Here is a 15,317-nt window from a genome sequence, read left to right as displayed (position 1 = left end):
TTTGTCAAATTATAATACCTATGTAATGTTTATAAAAAAGTTATTTTTTATTATAGTAAATACATTTGTAATTACACAATATTAGTACTACATGATTAATTTTGAAACTAATACTTAATTAATTTATAAAATAGATATTCATTAATAGAAAATACTTTTAAAGTATTTATTGAAAATTGTTAAGCGTGAATAAATTAATTTTTAAAGGGAAGGTTAAAATTGTCCGTCAACAACATGTATTCTTTTAGTCTATCATAGAGATGATTTAGTATTGTTTGATTCGAGTTCTACATATTCGTACATGTCATCTTACCTTGCATCACATTTAGGTATGACTCGCAATTCTTTGGATATTTTTGTTTATATGTCTATACCTATTAAAGATTTTACCGTGGTGGATTGAGTTTAATCTGTCTTGTTTAGTTATTACTAATGGGTATGATATGATAGTTGATATTGTTTTTTTTAAGACATGATTGAATTTGAGGTGATTCTTGGCATGAATTGTTTATCCTCGTATCATGCTATCTTGGAATGTCACACCAAGACTGTGACTCTAGCTATGCCGAGGTTTCCAAGATTAGAGTGGAGAGGGTGACTTGATCATTCTATCGGTAGGGTGATTTCATTCTTGATGGCTCAGCATATGGTTGAAAAAGAATGTTTAGCATATTTGGCCTTCATTTCGGATTCTAGTGCGGAGGTTCATTTCATTGATTTGGTACTTGTTATAAGACAGTTCCAGAGGTGTTCCCTATGGATTTGTCGAATATGCCACCGGATAGGAATATTGATTTTGATATTGACTCATGTTGGGCACTCAACCCATATCTATTCCACTATATCACATGGCCCCAGTTGAATTGAAGAAGTTGAAGAAAAACCCGGAAGACTTGCTTGATGGGCTTCGGATATCCCTAAGATAGCTTTTAGGATTCGATATGGCCATTACAATTTCTTGGAGATGTCATTTGGTTTGACTAATGCTCCAACGACATTCATGGATTTGATGAACCGAGAGTTCAGTCCCTGTTTGAACTCATTTGTAATAGTGCTCATTATTGACATCTTGATTTACTCTTGTAGTATGGAGGCGAATGAGCATAATTTAAGGATTGTGTTTCAGATCTTGAAGCAAAAGAAGTTATATGCTAAGTTCTCTAAATGTGAATTTTGGTTGGACTCATTTGCATTTTAGCGGCAGGTAGTGTCTGGTGATAGTAATGAGGTTGATCCCAAGAATATTGAAGCAGTTCAAAATTGGCGTAGATCTACTTCAGTTATGGAGATTAGGAGCTCTTGGGCTTTGCAGGCTACTATCATCATTTTGTAGACAGGTTTTCATCCATTGCAGCTCTATTTACTAAGTTGACACAAAAGTTTGTTCCTATTAGGTGGTCTGATGAGTGTGAGGAAAGCTATCAAAAACTCAAGATTTCTTTAACTACAACCCTAATGTTAGTGTTGCCCACGGGTTTAGGGTCATACACAGTGTATTGTGATGCTTTACACATTGGTCTTGGTATTGTATTGATGTAGGAAGATAGAATGAATGCTTATGCATCACGATAGTTGAAGCCTCATGAGAAGAATTATCCAGTTCATGAATTAGACTTGACAACTATTATGCATGCGCTAATGATTTGGAGGCAGTACTTGGGCGATATGTCATGTGAGGTCTATAATGATCATTGTAGTCTTCAACACTTGTTCAAGCATAATGATTTGAATTTGCGGCAGCGTAGGTAGCTTGAGTTGCTTAAGGATTATGATATCATTATCTTGTATCATCCAGGCAAGGCAAATGTGGTAGCAGATGATTTGAGTAAAAAGGCGCAGAGTATAGGTAGTTTGAATTATTCCAGTTGAGGAGAGTCCTTTGGATATGGATGTGCAGGCCTTGGCCAATAGATTCGTGAGATTTGATATTTCTGAGCCTAGTAGAGTTCTTGCTTGTATTGTTGTGCAATCATCCTAATTTGAGCGTATTAAGGTTCGCTAGTATGATGATCCCTATTTGCTAATACTCAAGGACACGGTGCAGCGCTGGTGCTAAGAAGGTTTTATTGGAGATGATGGTGTTATGTGACTCTATGGTCGACTATGTGTTTCTAATGTTGATGGTTTTGGGAGTTGATACTAGAGGAAGCTCATAGTTCGCAGTATTCTATTCATCCAGGTGCTACGATGATGTATCGTGTTTTGAAGCAATACTTTGGTGGCGGAGGATGAAGAAGGACATTGTTGAACATATTTCGCGAGGTTTGAATTGCCAACAAGTTAATTTTGAACATAAGATACCAGGTAGTTTGGTTCAGAAGATGGTTAAGCCAAAGTGGAAGTGGAGGCGTATCACTATGAACTTTGTCGTAGGCTTACCATGCACCTTGAGGATGTTTGATGCTATTTGAGTCATTATGGATAGGTTTACCAAGTCCGCACACTTCATATCGATGTTAACTACTTATAATTAGGAGAAGTTGGCCAAGATTTACATACGAGAGATAGTTCATTTGCATGGCATGCCTATTTCTGTCGTTTCACACCGGGGGTACTCCGTTCACATCTCATATTTAGATATCTGTTTAGCAAGAGTTGGGTACGCATATTGAGCTTAGTATGACTTTTCACCCACAGATGGATAGTCAATCCGAGCAGACTATCAAGATTCTTGAGGACATGTTGCGAGCTTGTGTGATTGACTTTGGAGATCATGGGATCAGATCTTAACTTTGACGGAGTTCTGCTAACAACTACAGTTATTTGTCCAACATTCAAATAGCTCCATATAAGGCTTTGTATGGTAGAAGGTTTCACTCTCTTGTTGGTTGGTTTGAGTCTGGTGAGGCTAGGTTGTTAGGTACAAATTTGGTATGTGTGCTTTGGAGACAATAAGGTGATTCGAGATGACTTCGGACATTACAGAGTAGGAAGAAGAGTTATGAGGGCAGGAAGGTTTGTGATGTGGCATTCATGGAGGGTGAGAAGTTACATCTAAAGGTTTTACCCATGAAAAGTGTGATGAGGTTTGGGAAGAAGGAAAAGTTGAGTCCGAGGTTTGTTGGCCTATTTTAGGTGTTGAAAAGAGTTAGTGAGATGACTTATAGGTTTGCTTTGCCTCCTACACTATTGGGATATATTGGTATTTTCATGTTTCTATGCTTTAGAAGTATAATGAAGATAAGTAACATGTTTTAGACTTTAGCACAATGCATATAGATGAGAATTTGTCCTAAGAAGAAGAGCCGGTAGCTATTCGGACAAGTAGGTTCAGATGTTGAGGTTAAATGAGGCCACTTTAGTTAAAGTGCTTTGGGAAGGGCAACATAATGAAGAGGCTACTTGGGAGGCTGAGTCAGATATGCAGAGCAAATATCCACACCTTTTTAGCAGTCCAGGTATTTTTCTAAACCCGTTCGAGGACGATCATTTGTTTAAGAGGTGGAGAATGTAACAATCCGACCGGTCTTTTTAAGTTCACGAATTCCATTTGCCCATTTGATGATTCTGTAGGTTTATTTATTTTGTAACTTGTGGGTATGGATGGTCTGGTTCCCAAGGGGTTCGAGAGAGATTTGGAATACTTAGTTGATTACAAAAATCCTTAAGTTGGAAGAGTTCACCAAAGCCAATATTTTGGGATAACAAGCTCAAACTGGTGAGTTGAAGGTTCTGATAGGTTCGTATGGTAATTTTAGACTTGCACGTATGTTCGGTTTGTGTCTCGGGTAGGTCGGGGTTGATTCAACACTTCTATTATTGGAAATTTTAACTTAAGAAAGTTGAGATTTTTATTTGATGCTTGATTCTTGGTTTTGATGTTATTTTTAGTATTTTGAGCCTTTGTAAAAGTTTGTATCGTCACAAACTTGTTAGGATGATGGGATGGGGTACTGGGGCTATGTGAGTTTTGGGGTGGTTTCGAAGTATTTTTGATCAAGTTGAAATTGTGATTTGTTGGTGCATTGCAGTGAATCGTGATTGTGGAGCTAAGTCTCGCGATCGCATAGAAGAATTTTGTAGGTCACAATAAAATAGTTGTGCGTGCGAGCGTTCTTCGCAAACATGTGGGAGCATTGTGGTCGCGGTGGCGTTAGTTGCTGGTCTTCGCGATCGCGTGTGGTATACGTCGCGATCGTGATGTACATTTTTGGCTCAAGGGCATATTTTGTCCAGATATTGGGATTTAGCTCATTTTCTTCATTTTTGAGTTTTGGAGAACATGAGGAAGAGATTTTGAAGAGATATTTCACCCCAATATTGAGAGTAGGTAATTCTCACTTGGATTTATTAATAAAATTTTATTCCCCATGGATTCTTGCACCTAAAACATGAAATCAAAGAGAAAACTTTGGAGTTTTTGTCTAAGACTTAAGAAAATGGGTTTTGAGGTTTTGAACACCAATTTTGTGACAATCGAAAATCCATCATTCTGAGTTATAGAACCCCATCCATCTATTTAATGCTTTTTGTAGGTTGCTTTGATATTTTATGACTTGTGGGGATGGGAGGTTTGGGTTTCGAGAGGGTTGAGAGTGCATAAATTATTCTTCTTCACAAGCACGAAAACACCCTTCTTGAAGTCCACTTTTACTTACCAAGAATATATAAAATAGCACCAAGCAAGGTAGGAAACACAAATAATATTGAGAATAGTGGTAAGGCATAATACACACGTGAGAGATAATCATAACTTTTGTACCAATAGGCGAACTAACATTTCAAGAACCATAATGTCTAAATATTTCAATAAAGCTTAAACATAGTTACTAATATGTATATGAATAATCAAGTAGTTTCACGAACTACTAAAGCATAAAAGAACAATACAAGAAGCAAATAAGAGATGAATAAAGCTAATTCTTCCTGCATGCTTTAACCATGGCATCCACATATGCACTCGTCACCATACATATACGCCACCCCAATACTTAGCACGTAGAAAATAGACCTAGGTACAAGCTAATTCACTCAAATCAAGGTTAATAAAGATACTTACCTTTTTCCGGAACAAGTTCAACAATCCAATACCATTTTTCCTTTAAGACAAGCCTTCAAATAACTCAAATCTAGTTGTAATGATCCGAACGATCATTTGAGATCTAACATTATGTTCTACGATTTAAGACCTTGAATAGCTTCATATGATGTATTACGACTTGCGAATATGGTTGTTTTTGTTTATTTCTGTGAGGTTCGAGAGTGATTTGAAATACTTAGTTCTATTTTTTGAAGCTTAAGATATAAGAGTTGACCAAAGAACTAAATTTTGAGTAAAGACCTTAGATTGGTGATTTTATTATTTAATATATTCGTATGGTGATTTTGTACTTGGGAATATATTCAAATTTAGATTTTGAGGTTCCTAAAAGGTTTTGGTTCTATTTGTTGAATGTTGGCAATTTGAAAAATTTGAGAGTTCATAAGTTTGATCGATAGTTAACTTTGGTGTTATCAGACTTAGATTATTGTTTTGAGACCTTGATAGGTCCTAATGGTTAATATGAACTTTTGTGCAAAGTTTGGTTGTGATCCGGAATGTCTAAGTATGATTCGGACACGTTCGGCCAAGTTGGAGAGTTTGGAAGTTAAGGACTAAATTTTGATCTTTGATTCTTAGTTTTGATGTTACTTGTGGTGTTTTGGGTCTTTGGATAAGTATGAATTAGGTATACAGACTTGTTGGTAGGATTGGACGGGAGCCCAAGAGGCTCGAGTGTGTTTTGGGATGATTTCAGACAATTTTGGAGATGTTTGGGAATTTTTGGTGTGTGGTGCATCACACCTACGAAGGTAGGTGCACAGGTGTGAAGGTAACACTTGCGATGGATGGATCGCATTTATGGAGAGGCTAGTTCTGGTGCTTAGGTGCACCTGCAATTGGAGATGCGCAGGTCACACCTATAAGGTCGAGTACGTGCCTGTGATGGTTGGGCAAGTTGGGATTGGATGCTCACAGCTACAAAGCCTTGAGCGCGTCTGCGAGGAGCGCGCCTGCGAATTAGTTGTGGCGCTTACATTCTCACAGAAGTGCTGGGATTTTTCGCGGATGCAGAGGAGCGCCTGGTTTGAGAGCTCGCAGAAGCGAGAGTTTTGTCACAGAAGTGATTCTCGTAGACGCGAGCTTTTAGGGTGCAAATGCGAAAGACAAACCATATTACTTCGAGTTTGGCTCATTTTTACTATTTTTGAGATTTGGAGCTCGGGAAGAGGCAATGTTAAGGAAATTTTCACTACTACTTTGAGGGTAAGTAATTCTTACTTGCACGTAATTATATATCTTGATTCTCCATGGATTTCTACACCTAAAACATGGAATTTTAAAGAAAAAATTGAGGTTTTTGTCTACAAATTAAGAGGGTGTATTTTGGGGATTTGAGTGCTGATTTGGACATAGATTTAGAATCTAATTACATATTTGGACTCATGATATTATGTGTAGTTGGGATCTACCCCAAGACTTGGGTTTTGACCATGTTTGCCCGGGTTGATTTTTGTTGACTTTTTGAGATTTGATTAAAGATCGATGCTTTATTGTTTGAGATCAAATTCTATAGCATTATTTGATTCATTTGAGTAATATTGGACTATATCCGAGTCCTTTGGAAGTAGATTTGTAAGGAAACACAATTTTGGAAGGTTGAAGGTGTTCCTGGGTGGAGCTAAGTCTCTTGTCTATCCTTGTTAGAGGGAATTCTCCCATAGGTGGTTTATTTGCTACTAGTTACTTGATTTAGGTGCTACGTATATGCGAGGTAATGAGCGAATATGCATGGCAAGGTTATGACCATAGCTGGATATAGTTAGGCTCATGTTATGCCTTATTTGGACTATGTGAATTTTTTTCATGTTTCATTAATTCTATGACTACGTGATGAATCTTCATCATGATTGGAGACTATGCTCAGTTTATGACTTGTTGATTCAGACATGATGGGCTTCGTTCACCGTGTCGAACTTTATAATTTAACCGTAGTCATACAAATGTCTTACTTGATTAATGATTTAATAGCTATTGGCTTATTTTGCTCTTGTTGATATCATGATCAGACTTAAGAATGTTAAAAAACGCATATTGAACTATTACGAAAAAGTTAAAATATATGATTAGCCATAGCCATCTCTTATTTATGTAAATATTGATCTACGATCTACTATTATGTCCTTGTTCGTCTTTATCATATTATTTCATATGCATATGTATGAGTAAGGGGAGTTGGATATTGAGTAAAGTTGAGAATTTCGGCTCCAAGGACATTGTGAGCGGATACTGATTATTGATTATTGATAATATTATTATTGAATCGGGTTGCACGCCGTAATGATATTATGATTGGATCAGGTTGCACGCTACAACGGTATTATAATTGGATCGGGTTGCATGTTGCAACTGTATTATAATTAGATCGTGTTGCACATCGCAACAATATTTGGAAATTCCTTCCCTCCGGAGTCAAGGGATTGCTCTATGTTACTTTGGGCCCTCTGAGCTCAGGCACCCTGATAGGTGTTCGGTTTGGACATTTGGCTAGTGTTCGACATATGATTTATGCTACGACGTATTGAGAGTAGATAATGAGCATGCATTTGAATCCTAGACTAATGCAATAACCTCTATATGATCGTTGATTGACTTATATCATGATAATGAAAAGAATTGAGATAACTGATATTGTATTCTGTCTCTTTGTCTGAAAATCATGACTAAATTCCAGATATATTATGCTTCTACTTTTGGACTTGATTGATGATGTCATGCCTTACCATATGTTCTAATTGTATTTTCACTTGCTTATTGGACTGATAGTAAGTGTTATTGTCGACTCCTTGTCATTACTTTTTCGAGGCTAGACTTGATACTTACTGAGTATCGTGCTTTTGTACTCATACTACACTTTTTTTATATTTTTGTGCAGATTCTGAGGCAGGTACTAGTGGTACCCATTCAGCTATTTTGGATCTTGCTTGGAGACTTCGTGGTGAGCTGTTGTGGATATCCCCAAGCATAGTAGAGTTTTTTCTTGTGTGGTTGCACGATCGTTCTTGTTTGAGCTCAACAAGGCTCATTAGTATGATGATCCCCATTTGGTTTCCCTTAAAGATACGATGTTGCAAGGTGGTCTTAAGGAGGTGGTTATTGGAGATAGCAGTGTATTGAGACTTTAGGGTCAGACTTATATTCCTAATATTAATGGTCTGAGGGAGTTGGTCCTTGAAAAGGCTCAAAGTTCGAGGTATTCTATTCATCTGGGTGCTACGAATATGCATCATGATGTGAAGAAGCATTATTGGCGGCAAAGGATAAAGAAAGACATCGTTGGACATATGTCGCGACGTTTGAATTGTTAGCAGGTCAAGTATGAGCATCAGAGCCTGGGTGGTTTTCTTCAGAAGATGGTTATATCGGAGTGAAAGTGGGAGTGTATCACTATAGATGCTTGACTATCATCTAGGTGTTCCATACAGTCTTGAGTTTTGGATGTGTCGATGGACCTTTTAGTTGTTCAATGGTGGAATGAAACAGATTCTTATTGCATGTGGACGAGTGTAGACTCAGAGGATCAATTGATTACATAGTGGTTGTAACCATAGTAAGGTCATAGAAAGATGTTGATATGAGGCTAATAGGTGGGCTATCTTCTGTGAGAAGTTTTGAGGTTGTATAAATTCTTATGAGGTTCCTATGAAGAGTTTTCCTTCTACCTAGTGTAATGTATGTACTATGAGAGAGTCTGGGTTGCTTGAGGAAAATGACATGATTGGCACGAGGATGAGTATGCATTTGGGAGATAATCTGGAATGTGTCATGAATAGTGCTACACGAGCTTATAAGAAATTCAGCGGCGCGAAATGTGAGATCATGGAAAAATAATGTGAAAATTGTTGTGGGCTATCAGATAATGTGATTATGGCTCAAATCCAAGTGGGTGAGTCTACCATCGACAATTAGATCACATGGGCATATGATTTTATAGTTCCTGGACTAAGGTATGCTTGTAGATAAGTTATGACTTGACGAGGACGACATCAAGATGATTTGGGTAAGGAATCTGCTGGATGTGTGATATACTACATTCTATTCATATATGAGGATGGTCGAGCGACTCGAGTTTGATATTCCTTGTAGATGTAGTGTGCAGGGAAAAAAGATTTACTTGGTTGCTTTAGGATGAGGTTTTTTCTTAGAGTATTTGTATGCTAATGGAGTACAAGTCGTTCGGCATGTGATGGCTATGCACCAGGGACTAGAGCAGAGTGGATGACTCTCGAGGATGGTTCTGGAGGGTTAAAGTTCCAAGATGTGATACTTAGGGATTTACAAAATTTATTGTACGACTAAGGATTTAGATGTGTATTGTATTAGGGGAGAGGCTAGGGGTACTTTTGTGTCATTATTGATTCTACAATGTAGTATTGGAAAGATAACAGGAACAACTTCAGATTCATTGAAAGGCTTTTCAGAGCAGGCATTTCAATAGCAGAACATCTTTCTTCCTTTTGGGAATATATACAACATTACTAGGTTTGGTACCAAAATGCTCTCAAGCTTTCTAAGAATTTCTAACATGATTTAGGCTAGAATCAAAAGTGAAGTTGATTAGAATTTAAGTAAAGGAGCTCGTGATTATTCACTGTACCATCTATGTTCTTGTAGTACTGATTTTGAAGATTTCTTTGGAAGTAAAGATAATTCCTATAAAAGCAAAGAACTTAGGAAGCACAGGTAATCCTTCAAAAACGGTATGTAAGGCCATTTTATTTCTTGGCATATCTTTATGCAAGTGCTTCCTCTAAATAATCCCCATGTGGTAAGATTGAATTTTTCTAAGCCTCTCTTTACAATGATGTTCATGTTCTTATTCATTCTTTACCGATGGCATTTTTCTTTAAGTTTGAAATGTTCCCGGATGGTATCGTGAAGTCATGAGGTGTAGTTCACTCTAGGTCTAACATTGATATCTCTTACAAGTGACCTTGCATTGTATATATGTATATATATTTTAAAATCTATTTTACTACCGCGCTCTCCACGAGGCCAGGTACGGGATGATGTGTTAGGTGATACTACCGAGTACTTTATGAGGCCGAGTATGATGTGATAAAAACATGAGGCTTTACAGAGCTCTCTCCAAGGCCGGGTATGACATAACATGAAATACCTGAATGAGTGGCTTGATTTTTACAAAAACTTGCATATATTCATGTTTTATGATTACTATAGAATACGCCCCAATGGCTTGTATTCGGTACTCAGGTTAAACTTGTGTGTCCGTACCCTTTATGTTATGCTTTGGGTTTATATATAAATCATCTTTCTTACATATTCAGTATATTTTTCATACTGATGCCCTTTTCTTTTGGGCGTTGTGTTCATACACACAGGTACAGATAGATCAGGTAACGTCCCCCCCTAGGATGTACATCCCAACGATTGGTTGTCGCACTCCACTTCTCCGAAGTAGCTATACAAAAGTCAATAGGTATTGGAGTACATGTCTATCATTTTGGATATGGTGGGGCCCTGTCCCGACCAAGTTGTATATATGTTCTGGTACTCTAAGAGGCTTGCAGACTAGTGTTCAAATGCATGTAGATATTGTTGTGACTGGGTTGGCAATGGATATATATGTCGCGGTTTCTTTAACAGTCAATTATGAATACTTATTAATATTAGTATCATACTAGGAAGACTAGTCGGACTAGATTCATGATGAAAGATTTAAGTATGGACGTTAGTTCACACGGGCCTTCGGGCGTTGTGTGTCGGCTGCACCTCCTGAGGTTAGGGTGTGAAAAACTTGGTATCAGGGAAGGTTTATCTTAGAGAGTACGAAAGCTGTATCTAATAGAGTCTTGTTTATGGGTATGCCATGCACCATACTTATAAACAGGAGGCTACATGATATTTAGGATGTATATCTTTTCTTCTGATCTAGATCGTGCGATAGAGCTGAGTTGTAACTGTTCTTTTCTAATTTTCATCTTGCTTATGTTCATAGAGATGCCTACCACGAGACGTCAGACTGTTATTCAGAGAATAGACGATGAGGAAGGGGAGGGTACTAGTCAGGTGCCACTTGCCCATATGAATCAATGTTAACCTCATGATGTGGTTGATACTCAGGTTTCGGGAACATCACCACTATCCTCGGATCGACATAGAGAAACCAATGAACCTTCGATTCTTCCCCCGAATGTTAGTGATCAGGATCTAGATATGAGAAGTGTTGTGCAGTTGTTGACTAAGTTAGTAGCCTCTCAGGACTAACGTCAGGCCCCTGCCACCTCAAGTAGAGTAGTTAGTTCTAGAGTTCGGAATTTTATTAACCTAGATCCCCCGACACTCACAGGAACATATTCGAATGAAGATCTTCAAAATTTTCTAGATCAAATGTAGCATACCTTATGAGTTATGCATACTACTAATACTGAGTCTACAGAGCTTGTTACTTATAGATTGTAGGACGTTGCTGTGACTTTGTATGAAACTTAGGAGCAATCTAGCGGACCTGTTGCCCCACCAACATGATGAAGGGTGTTTTTCTAGACCTTTCTACATAAATATTTGCCTGTTGAGCTCCGCCGGGCTAGGAAAGATAAGTTCTTATGGTTTGAGTAGGGTAATATGAGTGTTCGAGAGTATAGTATGTAGTTTAACTCCTTGGCTAGATACGCCCCTTTAGTTGTGTCCGAGATGAGTGATAGGGTACATCGATTTGTGGGTGGTCTGGGACCATATTTGATTAACGAGTGTACCACTGCTTCTCTGAATCTGAACATGGATGTTGCTTGTACTCAAGCCTATGCACAGAACATAGAGGATCGAAGGAGAAAGCAACGAGCCATTCGAGAGCATGACCAGAGCCAACACAAGAGAGCCCGGTCTATATGTGATACGGGAGAGCCTCAATATGGATTTAGAATTTCGTTTCCTAGGCATCCTTCTTATCTAGTAGCTAATGCACAATCACTGTCCCTGGGTCAGAGTTGTAATCGGATAACCTATTCCGGTTAGGGTCAGAATTCCCGAAGGAAGAGATCACGGTACAGTGGATATTCCAATAAGATAAGACCCCTAATGCCATATTGTGGCCGGTTTGGTAATAACTATTTTTGGCCATGTTTCCAAGGTTCGGATTATGTTATCCATGTGGGAATCCCGACCACATTATGCTTTTTTTTTCGGTGAGAGGTGAGAATAGTATGATGCAACCAACGGGATCTGTAGCAGCTTCTTCATCATTAGTACGCCCTCATGAGTAAGGTATGCAACTATCAGTTGAAAGGGGTAGAGGTAGAGGTAGAGCATCTAGCTCGGGCGGACAGAACATAGAGTCATCACCGGATGTGGTTACAGGCTTTCTGTCTGTATTCTCCATTAATGTGTATGATTTGATCCAGGTTCTACCTTGTCATATATTACTCCATATGTTGCTGGTAAATGTGGCAAAGAACCTAAATTGTTACGTCAGCCATTTGAAGTGTCTATGCCCGTGGGTGAATCCGTGATAGTTAGGCGGGTATACCGAGGTTGCGATATGATAATTGGTGATCATCATACCTTAGCTGAATTGAATGAATTAGAGATGGTAGAATTTGATGGTATTATAGGAATAGACTGGTTGGATTCTTGCTACGCTACTGTAGATTGTTGGGCAAAAATCATTCGCTTTAACTTTCCTAGTGAGCCCGTTATTGAATGGAAGGGTAATGTTGCAACACATAAGGGGAAGTTTATTTCCTACTTTAAAGACCGAAAGATGATCTTGAGAGGATGTATCTATCAGTTAGTGTGAGTACAAGATGCGGAGATAAAGCCTCTAGCCCGCCGGTCAGTCCTGGTTATTAATGGATTCCCCGATGTATTTCTTGAATAGCTCCTGGGTATCCCTCTCTAAAGGGAGATTGAGTTTGCTGTTGATGTGCTTCCCGACACGCAATCTATATCTATTCCTCCGTATAGGATGGCTCCTGCTGAGCTGAAGGAATTGAAATTTCAGTTGAAAGATCTTCTAGATAAAGGTTTCATCCGACCCAGTTCTTCCCCGTGGGGTGCCCTAGTGTTGTTTGTTTGTAAGAAGGATGGTTCGTTGAGGATGTGTATTGATTATTGACCGATGAATAAGGTAACTATTAAGAACAAGTGTCCTCTTCCAAGGATTGATGACTTATTTGATCAATTGTAAGGCGCCAAGTATTTCTCAAAGATTGATGACACGACCCCAATTTTCCTCCGTAGGATGTCGTGATGGCACCTAGTCTCTACGACAAGGTAAGCCTAACATTTTATAATACTTGACAAAAATAATCAGAAAAATACTAAACAGTATGAAAACATAAGGACGAATAATAATAGAAGGCGGAGAAATAACTGATACGAAACAAGTTAATAGCATGAACTAATACCGACATTTTAAGTATGGAAATAACATAAAGGAAGAAACTAAAGAGAACCACAACGATCATATACGGGAAACAACTGATGGAACAAGGAAGAACAAAACAACAAGAAATATTCCTACCAACACTCTTTGCAACATGAGATAAACAACAAGAATCACAATGAGGTGCCGCCTCGTGTACAATAAGAATCACAACCGAGGTACCACCTTGTATTCATATTTCTCAATTTCAATCACAATATTTCCTTATACTGTCGCGTGAGCCTTACATTTAAATAGTTTTGAAAATATTTTTTCCGAAATTTCAATCACAATATTTCCTAATTCCCTTCGGAATTGCGAGCCATGTATCGCAATTGAGGCCCCTCTTCTATGCTCGCAATTGCGAACTTGGTGTTCACAAATGCGATACCTGAAGTACCAACATACCAGATTCTGCAATTTCAGTCCAAAATACTCTAATACATGTCTGAAACTCTTTTGAGCCCTCAGGGCTCCAAACTAAACATACACACAAGTCTAAAAACATCATACGAACTCGCTCGCACAATCAAAATACAAAGATAACATCTAAAACTACGAATCAAATACTAAAATGCATAAGTTTCAAAGAAAAGTTCAAGAATCTCTAGAATTACAACTAAACGTCCGAATCCTACCAAACCAACTCCAAATGATATCAAAATTTGTAGACAAGTTTTAAATAATATAATGGACCTATTCCAAGTCCCAAAATCAAATTCCAAGCTCAATAGCTAAAAGTCAACCTAGGGTCAAACATTTTAACTTCAAATTGCCAAATTTTGGCAAAACAACATAAATCGATCTACGGACTTTCGAAATCAATTTCGGGCATAAGTCCAAGTCCGAAATCACGATACGAAGCTACCAGAGCCATCAAAAAACTGTTTTAGGGTTGTTTTCATAAAAGTCAAAATTTGGTCGATATTTCTAACTTAGGCTTCTAATCCAAGAATTAAAGGGTCCAAAACAACCCGAAAGCTTCCGAAATGAAACTAGCCAACCCCGCAAGTCATAAAATTATAAACACATATGTGTAAGCATAAAAAGGGGTAACAGGGCACAATTACACAAAATGACCGATCGGGTCGTTACATTCTCCTCTTCTTAAAATAAACGTTCGTCCTTGAACGTGCATAAGGGCATATCTAAAGTGGTGAATAGACGAGGATAATGACTCCACATGTCATGATCGGTCTCCCAGGTCGCCTCATCGACCAAATGACCCCTCCATTGAACCTTCACTGAAGCGATATTCTTTGATCTCAACTTCTGGACCTATCTATCCAATATAGCCACCGGCTCCTCAATATAAGTCAAATCCTCGTCCAATTGGACTGTGCTGAAGTCTAAAACATGAGACGTATCACCATAATACTTCTAGAGCAATGAAACATAGAATACCGAATGAACCGCAGATAAACTAGGTGGGAACACAAGCTTGTAGGCCACCTCACCAATCCTCTCAAGGGTCTCAAAAGGTCCGATATACCTAGGGCTCAACTTGCCCTTCTTCCCGAACCTCATCACACCGTTCATGGGTGAAACCCGGAGCAAGACTCACTCTCCAATCATAAAAACAACATCACAAACCTTCCGATCCGCATAACTCTTCTTTCTAGATTAGGATTTACAAAGCTGGTCCATGATCAACTTGACCTTCTCCAAGGCATCTCGAACCAAATCTGTGCCTAGTAACTTAGCCTCTCCCACCAACCAACTAGAGAACGACATCGTCTCCCATATAGGGCCTCATAAGGAGCCATTTGGATTCTCGATTGGTAGCTGTTATTGTAGGAAAACTCCTCAAGTGGCAAGAACTAATCCCAAGAACCCCCGAAATCCATAACATGGGCACGAAGCATATACTCCAAAATCTAAATGGTGTGCTCG

The sequence above is a fragment of the Nicotiana tabacum genome, chromosome 2, assembly GCF_000715075.1.
Source record: "Nicotiana tabacum cultivar K326 chromosome 2, ASM71507v2, whole genome shotgun sequence".
In the NCBI taxonomy this organism is placed as follows: Eukaryota; Viridiplantae; Streptophyta; class Magnoliopsida; order Solanales; family Solanaceae; genus Nicotiana; species Nicotiana tabacum.
This window is presented reverse-complemented; position numbering follows the sequence as displayed.